The following is a 15,778-nucleotide window of genomic DNA, read 5'->3' as shown; positions in this document are numbered from 1 at the left end:
TTTTGTACATTATTGTTTGTTTTTCTTTCTGATTGAAGAACTTATATCTTACATTCCTGTAAGATGAGTCTGGTGGTGATAAATTCTTTCAGGTTTTGTTTCTTATGAAAAAAATTCTCTCTCCATTTTATTTGAAGTATAGCTTTGCTAGAGACAGTGTTCTTGCATGTCAGTGTTTTTGTTTTGTTTTATATTTTTCTTTTCATCACTTTGAAAATGTTGTCGCCCTCCCTTCTTACCTGTATGATTTCCATTGAGAAGTCTGTTGGGAGCCAAATTGAATCTCTGTGTTTTTACTTTTCTCATGCTTCTTTTAGGATCCTCTCTTTGTTTTTGACTTTGAGAGTCTGATTATTATATATGCCTTGGGGTAATCTTATTTGGGTCACATCTGTTTGGTGTGTCTGACCTTCCTTTACCTGGATTTTATCTCTTTCTCAAGTGTTTGAAAAGGTTTCTGTTATTATTGCTTTCCACTTTCTGCTGTTTCTCTACTTCCTCTTAAATACCAATAATTCTTAGATTTGGTCTTTTTAGGTAATTTTGTATATGTCTTTTAGATTATCTTCATTTCTTTTCATTGTTGTTTTTTTCTTCTCTGACAGTATTCTTAAATAGCCTATCTTTGAGCTCACTGATGCTTTCCTCTCTTCATTCTGTTGTTGAAAGTCTCTGATATGGTTTGCCTGTGTCCCCACCCAAATCTCATCTTGAATTGTAACTCCAACAGTTCCCACATGTCCTGGGACGAACCCAGTGGGAGGTGATTGAATCATGGGAGTGTGTCTCTTCTTGTGATAGTGAATAAGTCTCATGAGATCTGATGGCTTTAAAGAGAGGAGTTCCCGGCCCAGCTGGTGGCTCATGCCTGTAATCCCAGCAGTTTGGGAGGCCGAGGCAGGCGGATCACCTGACGTCAAGAGTTCGAGACCAGTCCAGCCAACATGGTGAAACCTCATCTCTACTGAAAATACAAAAATTAGCCAGGCGTGGTGGCAGATGTCTGTAATCCCAGCTACTTGGGAGGCTGAGGCAGGAGAATTGCGTGAACCTGGGAGGCAGAGATTGCAGTGAGCTGAGATCCCACCACTGCACTCCAGCCTGGGGGACAAGAGCAAGACTTCATCTCAAAAAAAAAAAAAAAAAAGAGTTCCCTTGCAGAAGCTCCCTCTCTTTGCCTGCTGCCATCCATGTGAGACATGACTTGCTCCTCCTTGCCTTCTGCCATAATTGTGAGGCCTCCCTAGCCATGTGGAACTGTAAGTCCATTAAATCTTTTTCTTTTGTAAATTGCCCAGTCTGGGGGTATATCTTTATCAGCCGCGTGAAAACAGACTAATAATACAGCCTCTAATGAAATGTTTGGCTCAGAAAATATGTTTCTCAATTCTAAGGTTTTTGTTTGATTTTAAAAAATTATTATTTCAATCTCTTTGTTAAATTTCTTTCATGAGTTTTTTTAATCTCTTTTTTTTTTTTTTTGAGACAGAGTCTCACTCTGTTGCCCAGGCTGGAGTGCAGTGGCATGATCTCTGCTCACTGCAAGCTCCACCTCTTGGGTTCAGGTTCTCATGCCTCAGCCTCCCGAATAGCTAGGATTACAGGCAACTGCCACCATGCCCAGCTACTTTTTGTATTTTTACTAGAGGTGGGGTTTCACCATGTTGGTCAGGCTGGTCTCGAACTCCTGACCACAAGTGATCCGGCTGCCTCGGCCTCCCGAAGTGCTGGGATTACAGGCGTGAGCCACTGCGCCCAGCCTTAATTTCTTTTAATTGTTCTCCCACCCTCCCTTTTTCTTTAAGAGAAGGAGTGTTGATCTGTCACGCAGGGTGATGTGGAATGCAGTGGCGTGATTGTAGCTCACTGCAGCCTCAGTCTCTTGAGGACGATAGGTGCACACCACCACCCCGGCTGATTTTGATAAATTTATGAATTGCTTTTCTGTGTTATCTTGGAGATCACTCTGTTTTCTTAAAACTGCTGTTTTGAATTTTTCATTTAAGAGTCACACAGTGCCATCTTGTTAGGGTCAGTCACTGTTTTCTTGCTTTATTTGGGTATGTCATGATTCCCTGTTTGCTGTTGTTTCTTTTGGATGTATGTCTATGTCTTTGCATTGAAGGACTGGTTATTCTAGACTTCTCTGACTGGCGTGTTTTGGCTTTAATTAGATATTTTTGCTTAGACTTTTTAAATAATTTACCTTTCTTGTTTTCCCCGGTGGTTTGCTCCCTCCTTTTCAGCACTAAATGACATCTTAAGCCCAGATTTGCCTTGGTTCTAGTAAACAGGAGTGCCAGGAGTCCCAAATTGCAGTGGTCCCAAAGTGGGGAATATCCTGGTAGTGCAAAGGCTGGCTAGAGGTTTGTGCTTCGGGTACCAGTGGAACTAATCTCCACAGCATGGTGCTGCTGAACTGCCACTCTGATATGGCATCTCCTTTGTCTCATTTACGGAGCAGAGTTTCCAGGACTGGGGATGGTAGTCCTTCTCTGCTTCCTTTGTTTCTGGCTGTCCTCAGGGGTATTTCTCCCTTTGGGTGTTCCTGATGCTTCCTGTCAGTTGAGGCAGGGATAGATCTCCTGCCAGAAAACCCCGGGTGGTAGGGAAGCTGGTTGTCCACCTTGATCTTACTTTTTCCAGTGTCGTAGAAACCATCAGTTGGTGGGAAAGTGTGGTCCTGGGCAGATTGCTGGGATGGGCACTGCAGATAGAAAGTGAGATTCTCTCTCAAAATAAATAAATAAGAAAGTCCAATTCTCTTATTATCTGCTCCTGGTTTTTTCACTTCTCTGTGGCCCCAGGACTGTCTCCCTCTCATATTTGAGGTCTGGGATGTTACTGGTGATAATCTCAGCATTGTGTATTTCTTTTTTGTTTTCTGCTGAGGGGAGTGAACCCAGACATTGTCATTTTGGAACTGCAAGTTTGTACTTGTATTTTTTATCAATTCAATCTGGATGGTGGTACAAAGTGGGTATTTCTGCCTTTGTACCAAGAACTCCGAGAACTGATTTATTGCTAATATTATTTAAAATCAGAAGTTGCTTACAAATTAATGAAAAAAATTTTTTTTGAGACGGAATTTTGCTCTTCTTGCCCATGCTGGGATGCAATGGCGTGATCTCACCGCAACTTCCGCTTCCCAGGTTCAAGCCATTCTCCTGCCTCAGCCTTCTGAGTAGCTGGGATTACAGGCATGCACCACCATGCCCGGCTATTTTTGTATTTTTAGTAGAGATGGGGCTTCTCCATGGTGGTCAGGCTGGTCCTGAGCTCCCGACCTCAGGTGATACTCCCGCCTCAGCCTCCCAAAGTGCTAGGATTACAGGCGTGAGCCACCACGCCCGGCCATGTTAATCAAATTTTAACATATAGAGAGAACCAGAATCAGCTCACAACAATTGTAGAATAAGTTACTAAATTCTATTGAGATTTTGTTGAAAGATACATATCTAGCCATAAATATACATATATTATATATAAATATATATATTTATATATATATGAGGTAATATATATGTGATATATATGTGAGGTATATATATGAGGTAATATATATGTGATAATGTGAGGTTATATATGTGATATATATGAGGTAATATATATATGAGGTAATATTTATGAAAACACTTTGTACTCTAAATTTTTTTTAATAAGGAGAATATATATGGTCAGAGTTAAGAAAATAAATAGGTCTGTTTGGGTAAATTTCAGTTTCTGTTCTGTGTGCTTTCAAGAGACTCATTAGAAAAGTAATCTGTTTTTGTTTTTGAGACAAGAGTCTCGCTCTGTTGCCCAGGCTGGAGTGCAGTGGCGTGGTCTTGCTTCACTGCAACCTCCGTGTCTTGGGTTCAAGTTATTCTCCTGCCTCAGCCTTTCAAGTTGCTGGGACTGCAGGCATATGCCACCATGCCCAGCTAATTTTTGTATTTTTAGAAGAGACAGGGTTTCACCGTGTTGGCCAGGCTGGTGTCAGACTCCTGACCTCAGATGAATCCACCCACCTCGGCCTCCCAAAATGCTGGGATTACAGGTATGAGCCACTACGCCTGGCCTGCTTTTTTCATGTATCCTAAACCTGCACTGTCCATTATTGGTAGCCACTAGTCATATGTGGCTATTTAAATGTAAATTAAATAAAACTAAATTTTAAAAAGTTCTTCAGTCGTGCAAGTCACATTTCAAGTGCCCAAATAATCGTATGTGGGACAGTGCATGTATATACCATTTATGCTGTAGAAAATTCTTTTCAACGACTTTGCCTCTAAATGCTGAATACTGCACAGAAAATGACATCCATGTATTTTGGTACCATTGTATTGTCTCCAGTATCACCCTAGCCTTTAGTATATCATTTGGCATTCTTTTGCATGCCCCTGTGAACTTCTGTTTCCTAAAGTAATTATTCCAAATTATCACTACTTTACTCAGCTTCCTCCTTTTCTCTTAATAGATGATCTTTCTCCTGTTGCACAAAGGAAATTGAGGTTATAAGCAGGAACCCCGTTAACTTCCTGTTCTCATATCTATTTTTGTACCTCTCCTTACCTGTTTTCCTCTTGTCTTAGAGATGTGTCTGTTTTTACTTCTGCTACTTCAGTTTTACAAACATGTATTAGATACCTGCTACATCTCAGGTACTACTTTAGGTATTTAGGGTACAGCCATGAACAAAACAAAACAAAACAAAACAAAAATTTGTTGCCTCCTATAACTTACCTTCTAGTGGGAAAAGACAGATAGCAAACAAAGTAACTATTTAGTATATTAGAAGACAGTAGTAGAAGACAGTAGTAGTATGGAGAAAAGTAAAACCTGGAAAGGGACAGGAAGTGTCAGTTGGAACAGAAAATGGATAGGTCCTAAAGCAAGAAGATTGAAAAAATAACATACTATGTGAAAAATAGTAGAAAATGATGTAGAAGGCTAAGGGTAAATTAAATTGGGCTTTGTAGGCTATTATAAAGACTTTATTTTTTATTCTGATTAAGCTTGGAGTGAAAGCCTTTGAAGCATTTTGAGCAGAAAAGTAATATGATAAAACTTTTTCCGTTATATAAATAATTTTAAACCGATGTAGTCATAGAATAGTAAAATGTGCTTCCACGTAGCATGCAGCTTTAACAATTATCGATTTGTGGCCAGTATCGTTTCATTTTACTGCTTGTCTTCTATTATAGATGTTCCCCTATGTATGATGGTTCGACTTACAACTTTTTGACTTGACAAGGGTGAAAAAGGAGCATTCAGTATGTTCCTGAGCTTTCAACTTAATATTTTCCGTTTAGGATGGGTTTATCTGGATGTAACCCCTTCATAAGTCGAGCATCCGTATTTCAAAGCAGATCCCGCACACTGTATTATTTTGCCCCTAAATTTCTAAGTGTGTGTGTATGTGCATAAATTAAAACAGTCTAGCCCTATAGTCGAGTCTCACTCACAGTAGTTATGTTTTGTAATATCGCCACTTCTCAGCAACACCAGGAATGATAAGAGTATCATAGGCTTACTCATTTGCTTTGTCTTACATTATGTAACCACTAGACTTAGAATAACAATACTAAGATTACCACCAATGGTATAATGGCTGAAAACTGTATTTTTTTGTTCCAGTTCTTTTTATCCTTAGGAGATATCCTACTGGTCATATACTCAATTTATTGTGTTTTGTAGTCTTTTGGAATTGTTCCTCTCTCTGCCTTACGTTTTAAAAAGCTAGTATCTTTTGTATTCTAGAACCTGTGTTCACAGATACTTTTCTAAGTTTACCAAATCTTAAGCCTATTTTTCTTTCATTGCTTTTTTTTCATTATTAAACTCAACCCTCTAGTATAAAAAACTAAAAGTTATCACACCCATCTAGTTAGGGCCTTATCTTACTCCTTTCCTTCATAGCTGGACTTCTTGTAATGTGAACCGTTATATCTATATTTTCTTGCTTCCCAATAATATCTTCAATTATTGCAGCCTGGTTTCTTCCTCCACTTCACAAAACTGATGTTGCTAAGATGGCTAATAATCTCTTAGTTACTGCATTTAATATTCAAGTGTGCATCACTATCTTACTGAACCTTTGCATTTAACACTGGATCACTGTCCTTTTGGAAATTCTTTGTTCCTGTTGCTACTCTGATACTTCTCTTCAGGTTTTCCTATTTTTTATCAGTCTTTGCTGTATGTTTGTTCTCTCTGTAGAACATTTAGTGTTTATGTGATTTTTTTGTAGTGCTCCTTATTTTCTATAGTGTTCCTTTTTGTTTTTTTTCCATTTCACTACTCACCCTAAGCCGTGTCACATTTCCCACTGTCTTTTAAAACCCTGTCTTCTGAATCCAAAACTCCAGACCTCTCTGCTGTACCATTATTTAATAACTGTTTGCTAAGCATCTTCTCTGTGCCAGGCAGTATTCATACAAAAATTCCTGCCCCCATGGAGTTAAAATTCTGGAGAGGCCAGGTAGCTAATAAGTGTAATAAGTAACTTGTATAGTGTGATATACAATGTAATAAATGCTATGACAAAATGAAAATGTAAAGCAGTATAAGATCAATAAGCATTGGGGAGGGGAGAAGCAGATATTTAATAGGATGTTCAGAGTAGGTATCATTGAAAAGGTGAAACCCATGTCTTCTGCTGTCTATTTACTGTATTCACATTCAACCATCAGACCTTGATTTTGTTTTTCTTCCTGATAATTTTATGTCCCAGCTAATGAGATCAATCACATCTATCCCAGTTTGTCACTCAAATCAACATGTAGGGCCAGGAGCGGTGGCTCACACCTATAATCCCAGCACTTTAGGAGGCCAAGGTGGGCGGATCACCTGAGGTCAAGAGTTTGAGACCATCCTGGCCAACATGGCAAAACCCCGTCTCTACTAAAAATACAAAAATTAGCCGTGTGTGGTGGCACATGCCTGTAGTCCCAGCTACTCAGGAGGCTGAGGCAGAATTGCTTGAACTCAGGAAGCGGAGGTTGCAGTGAGCCAAGATTGTGCCACAGCACTCCAGCCTGGGTGACAGAGCGAGACGCAAGTCTCAAAAAAAAAAAAAAAAAAAAAAAAAATCAACATGTAGAAGTGTTTTAGGTCCCTCTCTTGCCCTTACATATTAGTCTCCCAGAATTACTGATTCTGCCTCTTTAACTTTGCTTAATCTGTCTCTTCTTCTCTATTGTAAGGCTCCCATCCTTACCCGCCTGGACTATTACAGAACACTCCAAACTAGAGTCTTTCAGTTTTCTTCTTCACCTACTCTGCTGTCCTCATTCAATCCACACCAGTGTACTTGTCCCTATATTCCATACTGTTTCACCCATCTATTCTTGCATATGAATTTTCCTCTGTCTGGAAAGACCTTCTTTTCTGATCTCTTATTATCTGGCAGATGCCCTTGCAGTTTTGAAGTTCCAACTCAAAAACCTTGGTGTTCATGCTTAAGTCTCAACTCAAATATTTCCTTCTCTGTAAATCCTGTCCTGACACACCTAACTAGATCACCCCCCAACCCATTTTGTCTCACCTTTGTATCCTAGAGGATACAAAGATACTTTAATCTGTATCGTATTTGTGTATCTGTCTCAATTCCATTGGATTGTAAGATCCTTGAGGTCAGGAACTTTGTCTTAGATGTATTGCCAGTGCCTTGGCACAGTAATTGATACCAGGTATTCAGAATCTTGTTGAATGAAATATATTCTTAATAAATTTTAGTAATGAGAGCCTCTTAGTCCCACACTTAGACTATTTCAAACATAATTCCAACAAGCTGTCAAATCTAGTTTCCCTTACCATAGCATATGAGAAGCCAACACTTTAAAAAGTGGTGATGGTAGATTGGCAGCTTGACAGCATGAGATTACGGAAGAACCAAAAAACAGTTACAACTAAAATTTTGTCTTTCTGGAACAATTTGTTATAGAGGTTACAGTTTACATCGATTATAACTGCATCATAATATAAAGATAACCATGAGTATTAATTTAAAGACCTTATGTTTAGTATGTTATTTCATGAAGGAACTCTAGATATTTTTATTCAGAATTAATAGAATTTCAGCTAGTTGTGTTATATAAACTCCTTTTTTAAAGATAAACTATAATAAGCATTTAATATGCTTCATTCAGTTTATGTTCTCTTCCCTTTTTTATATTAAATTTTCTAAATACATTAAACTTTCTAGGAGCAGTAAAAAAAAAAAAAAATGCTGAAAGGCACTGTAAAGAGTACTATGGATAATACCTTCCTTAACAATTCTAGGTGGCTAATGTGCATTTCTATAATGATACATTGGAATTTTACTTACAGCTTCCATCCTTTTTTTCTTTTCTTTTCTTTCTTTTTCTTTTTTTTTTTTTTAGATGGAGTCTTGCACTGTCATCCAGGCTGGATGCAGTGGCGCAATCTTGGCTCACTGCAACCTCCACCTCCCGAGTTCACACCATTCTCCTGCCTCAGCCTCCCGAGTGGCTGGGACTACAGGCACCTGCCTCCATGCCCAGCTTTTTTTTTTTTTTTTTTTGTATTTTTAGTAGAGACGGGGTTTCACTCTGTTGGCCAGGCTGGTCTGTAAGTCTTGACCTTGTGATCTGCTCGCCTTGGTCTCCCAAAGTGCTAGGATTACAGGCATGAGCCATTGTGCCTGGCCGCCTTTTTTTCTTTTTGTGTAATTTAACACATTTCTTATGTACAGGTTGAGTATCCCTAGTCCAAAAATCTGAAATCTGAAAAACCCCAGAATCTGAAACACTCGAAAGAAGTGCTCATTGGAGCATTTTGGATTTCAGATTTTCTAATTATGTATGCTCAACTACTAAGCATAATGCAAATGTTACAGAATTTTTAAAAATCTGAAATCTGAAACACTTCTGGCTCCAAGCATTTTGGATACAACCTGTATTTGTAATTGCTCTACAAAGACCTCAGTGAAGGAAACGAATGGAGTCAAATAGCTGTCATAAAAGACTAAGTCACTGGGCAAGTCTAGCAAGTCTTGCTGATCATTCCAATTTATACTGGATTGTATTAGTTCTTTCTGAGAAAATAGAAGTATGGTACTATAGTTCATTTATAGATTTATCATTTCCTTAGCACTATATGCTAAAAGTGAAAATCAGCCCAGAAAAACTTTGATGTGGTATTAATTTGGAAGTTATATTCATTGCACTTTACATTTAAAAAAAAATTTTTTTAAATGAGTGTTTGGCCAGGCGCAATGGCTCAAGCCTGTAATCCCAGCTCTTTGGGAGGCCAAGGTGGGCGGATCACTGGAGGTTAGGAGTTTGAGACCAGCCTGACCAATATGGTGAAACCCCGTCTCTATTAAAAATACAGAAATTAGCTGGGCATAGTGGCAGGCGCCTGTAATCCCAGCTACTCGGGAGGCTGAGGCAGGAGAATCACTTGAACCTGGGAAGCGGAGGTTGCAGTGGGCCGAGATTGCGCCATTGCACTCCAGCCTGGGGGACAAGAGCGAGACGTCTTAAAAAAAAACAAAACAAAACCGTGTTTATTCTATATGAATCAATCATTGACACGATTGTATATGTATACTATTTCAATTATTAGTTGTTTTTAAATATATATTTAGAGACAGGGTCTCTCTGTGTTGCCCAGGCTGGTCTTGAACGCTTGGCCTCAAATGATCTTCCTGCTTCAGCTTCTCAAAGTGCTGGTATTACAGGCATGAGCCACCACGCCCAGCCTCAGTATTAGTTTGTGCATAGGAATTTTCAGTAGAAAACTTTATACAAGTATATAATTTTACTTCTTTTTTGTTGTTGAACTCCCTCCCAAGCTTCCCAGGAATTTTTTACTTCTTAAAGCTTGGGTTGTGCTGGAGGAATATTTTCAGTTACTACTTTGGAAAATATTAAACAGTTCCCAGGCTTTCCTGAGTTTGTTTCAGTTTAAGTTTGAGGAAGCTGCAGTTAGTAAATTGTGGTTGGCAGATGCTGTAAGCAGGTGACTCAGTAGGTTAAACTCATGATGACTCAACTGTGTAAAAGTCATGCCAATAAATAGCTTGAAAGAAAAACTGCCTTCCAGACTTTTGAACTGCCATAAAAAGTTCAAAACTATTATTAAAAGTATCACAAAGAATATTAACATGTGGCTTTAGAAGGAAACACATTTTTCTTCAAGTGGTTTTAAAATGTTTTCTTAATGTATCTGATTTTTTTACTCTGGTTATTCTGAGAGGAGAGGACCTTATACCAACGACACTTAGCAAATTGTAGTTAAAATGCAGGAATATTACAGGTCCGGATCAAGTTTATTCAAGGGAATATTGTTATGAAAGATAGGTTTCAGTTGGGTGATCAACCAAGAAACCCTATTAGTAGTTATTTTTAATTAATAAAAAAGCTAGTTAATAGCTGTTAATGTAATATTGCTGTAACCGAATAGATAAAGCAAGATACGTAGTTGTTTGTTGTGATTTGATGTAATAGGACATGTATATTAAGATAGTATATCCAATTCCAAAATTACTCTGGAGGATTTTCATAAATTATATAATCTGTTTATGATATCCATTTCCAGTCTTGGAATACCATATTCTTCTAACCTGGTTTTAATTTAGCTACGTCATTTTCTGTTTTTAAAAATAACAATAAAATGATTGGATAAATTGGGTCATCTTCCTTTTTATGTGACCATATTCCTAATAATGTAGGTAAGTTATTGAAAACCTAGCAGAGAGCATGAAAAATTTTGATTATGCAAGCGCATGGATGGGGAAAAGGGTATGTGGGAAGTGCTTTGACATTAGACAGACCTTTGCTGATTTGCCTTCTAGCTGTGTGATTTTGGAGAAATTACCTAATGATATCAAAATAGCAGAGGTATTGTTAGGATTAAATGAGATTAGTCTTTGTGAAAGTGCTTCTCTTGTGACAGATTAAAAAATCTTTTAATTTATAGTGGCAAGTAAATATGCTTAACTCTTAAATAGATAAATAATCTTTCTGAATAATAGGGAATTGACTGAATTTTGGTTTTGTGTTCATGCTGATTTTCTTTCCTTCCTTCCTTCCTTCCTTCCTTCCTTCCTTCCTTCCTTCCTTCCTTCCTTCCTTCCCTCCCTCCCTCCCTCCCTCCCTCCCTCCCTCCCTCCCTGCCTCCCTCCCTGCCTCCCTCCCTCCTTCCGTCCGTCCGTCCTTCCTTCCGTCCGTCCGTCCTTCGTTTTGTTCTTGTTGCCCAGGCTGGAGTGCAATGGCGCAACCTCGGCTCACTGCAACCTCTGCCTCGTGGGTTCAAGCAATTCTCCTGCCTCATCCTCCCTGATAGCTGGGATTACAGGCGCCTGCCACCACACCCAGCTAATTTTTTGTATTTTTAGGAGCGATGGGGTTTCACTGTGTTGGCCAGGCTGGTCTCGAACTCCTGACCTCAGGCGATCCACTCGCCTCAGCCTTCCAAAGTGCTGGGATTACAGGCATGAGCCACCGTGCCCGGCTGATTTTCTTAAATTGCTACTTATATTGGCAAAATACTTATAGAATAAGGCATTTAGTCTTCTAGCACAGTATCTGAAACGCTGCATCAAGTTTTTGAAATAAATACAAAATTTATTTTACCTTGTGCTTTCTAAGTTAAAAGTCTGTTTCTTAAATGTGTATGTTGTATTACTGTTTTTTTCCTAGAACATTCATCATCAGATACGTACTATGTGATATGTTTCTGTATACCACATCTGTCAAGTAAAGAAAATGTATGCCCTCTAGCTAAGTTAAATTTGAATTTTATGACTTAGTTCATAAAAAATGTGTTACAGAATTACATTTTTATTTTTATGACTAGCAAAGGTTTTATAAGAATTTCACTTGAGTAATACCTGGTACAATCAATGTCATACTAATAGAATAGCATTTTTTTTTATTTTATTATTATTATTTTAAATAGAGACAAGGTCTCACTATGTTTCCTAGGTTAGTCTTGAACTCCTGACCTCAAGTGATCTTCCTGCCTTGGCCTCCCAAAGTGCTAGGATTACAAGCGCGAGCCACCACGCCCAGCTTAAAATTGCGTTAAATAACTCGTTCTTTTTATAGGCCTTTAACAATATTTTTAGCAAATCTAAAAATTTAAGTATTAACATGTTAAAAGGTTTTTTTCTAGGATAGGGAGGTTTTTTGTTTTTTGTTTTTTGTTTTTTTATAGAGGGGGTTTCTCTCTGTTGATGAGGCTGGAGTGCAGTGGTGTGATCGTGGCTTACTGCAGCCTTTACCTCCCATGCTCAAGCGATCCTCCCACCTCAGCCTCTCAAGTAGCTGGGACTACAGGCATGCACCATAACACCTGCCTAATCTTTGTATTTTTTGTAGAAACGGGGTCTCGCCATGTTGCCCAGGCTGGTCTCAAACTCTGGGCTCAGTGATTCACCTGCCTCAGCCTCCTAAAGTGCTGGGATTACATTTCGTTTGTTTTCAAGAGACTCTAAACAAGAGTCTGTCATGTTACCCATGCTAGACTTCTCGTAACTCTGGATCTCAAGTGATTAAGTCCACATTTTAATGTGAGTATTTAAAAGAATGCAAAGAGTATTTTCATTTACTCTCTCTCATTACCAGCAAAATTTCTAAATTAGCTCAGTTTCTATGGAGTATGCTTATCATATTTAATTATCAGATTGTATTGAATTTTTTGTTGAAACTTTGTAACAAAGGAAATTAGTATTACTGTGAAAAAATTGTTGGAATCAGTCTTTTTCATCTTAAATGTAGTTTCTTTTTCTCATTATAAAAGCAAAACATGGTCACTGCAAAATAAAAAACTTCCAGAAAAATACATAAAAGCATAGCAAAGTAGATTATTCATAGCTCAGCTAAAGAAATTACTGTTAATATCTGTTATATATCCTGGTGTGTGTGTGTGTGTGTGTGTGTGGAGATAATATATATAATATGTATATATTGAGATACATATGTACATAAAATCTTTCTAGTTGGAAAAGTAGAAGGAATGTTTTTATGGTTCTGTTTGTGATCATTTGAGCCAAGACAAAATATTTTTAAGGCTGTACCCCATTGCTTAAGTAGGTTTCTTTTGGGGGTTATTTTAATTCCAGGACATAAATTCTGACAAATATAATGAAAACATTTATATTAAAGTACCCTTGTATTTGTCATTAATTCTGTTTTGTTTGCCTGGTATGTTTTAATGTGATTATAATTTGAGATTTATTTCTTTGGGTGTTGTTAGACATGAAGTTTAAAATTTTTAAGTCTAATTTTATCAGTGCTAATGTTACAGACAGTGCTTTTCTAAGAGTTAAAATGACTATACTCTTTTATCCTTAGGGAAATATGCTTAATAAATAAATCAGGTTGTGAAGAGTTTGAAAACAGTGGTGCTCAGTTGAGTGTATTTTAGTCTATGCAGGTTAATTGGACACATTTTTAACTATAAAGGATTAACTAAAATTGTGGCAACCTTTTCAGCCTTTGAGATTCCATTAAATTGTAGTGTATTTGCTTGTTTGTTTTTGTATTGATAATTTTTGTGAAAGCCTTCAGGTCAGAGTCACTTTTCTAGATCAGAATGTCAAAATTAACTGAGAGAGAATAACTTAAAATATTCAGTGGAAGTAGACAGCATTGTAGTTTTCTTTTCACTTTAAATGAAGTTTGCAGTAACATTTGAGTTCCCAAGAATTGTGGTTTGCTAAAAATTTAAACAGAGGAAAAATTTAAAAGTAAACAGAAAATGAACTTTGAAATTAATTTATTGGTGAATTTATATATACCAAATAATGAAAATGACACAGGAATGTTATTTCGTGTAATCATATTTCAATTTGAAAAATCCTGAGTCCGTAGAAACATCATAGAACTTTGTACATAAAATGTTAAAGTCTTGAGACTTTAAAATTCAGAACCCTTTTACCATTTCATAATTTCTCATGACATATACTTCTCTTAAACTTTATCATTTCCTCCTTAGTAATTAATGATATAAGTAGTTGCAAGCAATGCCAAATGGATGTTCCAAGGAGAGATCCCTGAAATATCTGGATATATAACAGTGGGTTGCTTATAGCAACAGCAAACTTCTAGGTAGATTTCTTAGGACTATGGAATTTTTTTCCTTCATAACAGTTAATGTTCTTGGATCAAGCTGCAGGTTTTAGCTATACTCATTCTCTGAAATGAATTATTAACCAATATCAGTTTTACATTTTTCATTTCTTTTCATAGATAAAGGTAAATTATGTTGTCATTGTAAAGTACCAGATGCAGTTTTTAAAAATTTTTAACATTCATGTGCTTAATAAAATTTCTTTTCTGAAACTTTCTAACAATTTTAAAGGATCAGTGGTTTTTTAATCAGGACAACTTTGAAAAGATGAACGTGTTCCAGAAAGGAGATGACTTCACATTATAGTAATATATTGAGAAGATGATTGTTAAGACTGTGACAAAAAAAAACTTTAGAAGAAGCAGTATGAAAATAAGCCCTTAAGGGTAAAGGAGACCAGGCGCTGTGGCTCACGTCTGTAATTCCAGCACTTTGGGAGTCCGAGGCAGGTGGATCACATGAGGTCAGGGGTTCAAGACCAGCCTGGCCACCATGGTGAAACCTCATCTCTACTAAAAATACAAAAAATTAGCTGGGCATTGTGTCAGTGCCTGTAATCCCAGCTACTCGGGAGGCTGAGGCAGGAGAATTGCTTGAACCCAGGAGACGGAGCCTGCAGTGAGCTGAGATCACACCATTGCACTTCAGCCTGAGTGACAAGAGCGAGACTCTGTCTAGAAGAAAAAAGTAAAGGAGATAGTCTATTTTCTTGTTTTATTTTATTTTATATTTTTTTTAGATGGAGTCTCACTCTGTCGCCTAGGCTGGAATACAGTGGCACAATATTGGTGCACTGCAACCTCCGCCTTCTGGGTTCAAGCAACTCTTCTGTCTCAGCCTCCTGAGTAGCTAGGATTACAGGTGTGTGCCACCATGTTCGGCTAATTTATGTGTTTTTAGTGGAGACAGAGTTTCACCATGTTGCCCAGGCTGGTCTCGAACTCCTGACTTCAAGTGATTTGTCCTCCGTGGCCTCCCAAAGTGCTGGAATTACAGGCATGAGCCACCGCGCCCGGCCTATTTCCTTGTTTTATATACTTGCAGTTCCTGTATAGGCCCTGCCACCTTTTGATTCCATGCAGATCTCAGGCTTGCTCATTGATTTCTATAACTAATCAGTGTTTTCGATTGTGTTTGGCAGGAAATTCTGAAGGCCACCAGGCTAATGCAGTAAGTCATTGCCTCTAAAGCTTGCTTTGTAAAAAGCTGGGCTTAATTACCATCGAAGTCAGTTTTGTTCTCTAAACTGACAGTTTACCCATCTTATTTAGAAAATCAAAGTAATCACAGAAATTTAGGATCACAGTTGGGTGAATCCTGTACTACTAGCTTAATTCTGATTTGTGTGCATTAAGGTCTTGCTTGCATAGTTTAAGGTTTTTTTTTTGAGGGGGGAGGGTTGGTGTGTAAATAGTGTCCCAAGTGCTTGGCTCTAAAATATTCATGTTTGGAATGTATACAGAGAATCAAGAGGTTCCTTAAAAGTTATAATAATTTAAAATTCTGCCTACAACTTAAAAATTTAACAATGATGATAAATCTGGTAATTTTTAGATTTTATTATATTATGTGTTGTACAGAATCACGTCACCAAAATTGACAATACAGACTCAGAATTATGTTAGAAATATTTAGAAATAACATTGCATTAACCTTATGTGATAGAAAGCCTCCTTTCTCCCACTATCATTTG

The 15,778-nt window shown here is 37.7% G+C and overlaps 1 protein-coding gene across 5 annotated transcripts in view; it reads left to right on the top strand.

The window, feature by feature from the left end:
* Positions 1-15,778, top strand: part of JMJD1C (jumonji domain containing 1C) — a 369,469-nt gene that overhangs the window by 289,518 nt on the left and 64,173 nt on the right. Inside the window, exon 1 of one of the 5 annotated variants that reach the window (XM_063637906.1) lies at positions 12,504-12,523. The exons of the other annotated variants lie outside the window; for them this stretch is intronic. The gene's annotated coding sequence lies outside the window, so the exon portion shown is untranslated. Of the gene's footprint in view, positions 1-12,503; positions 12,524-15,778 lie in introns of those variants that run through there. 5 annotated transcript variants of the gene reach the window in all.

This window comes from Symphalangus syndactylus, chromosome 4, assembly GCF_028878055.3.
Source record: "Symphalangus syndactylus isolate Jambi chromosome 4, NHGRI_mSymSyn1-v2.1_pri, whole genome shotgun sequence".
Taxonomy (NCBI): domain Eukaryota; kingdom Metazoa; phylum Chordata; class Mammalia; order Primates; family Hylobatidae; genus Symphalangus; species Symphalangus syndactylus.
The sequence above is the reverse complement of the archived record's forward strand: the minus strand, read 5'-3'. Positions and strand labels throughout refer to the sequence as shown.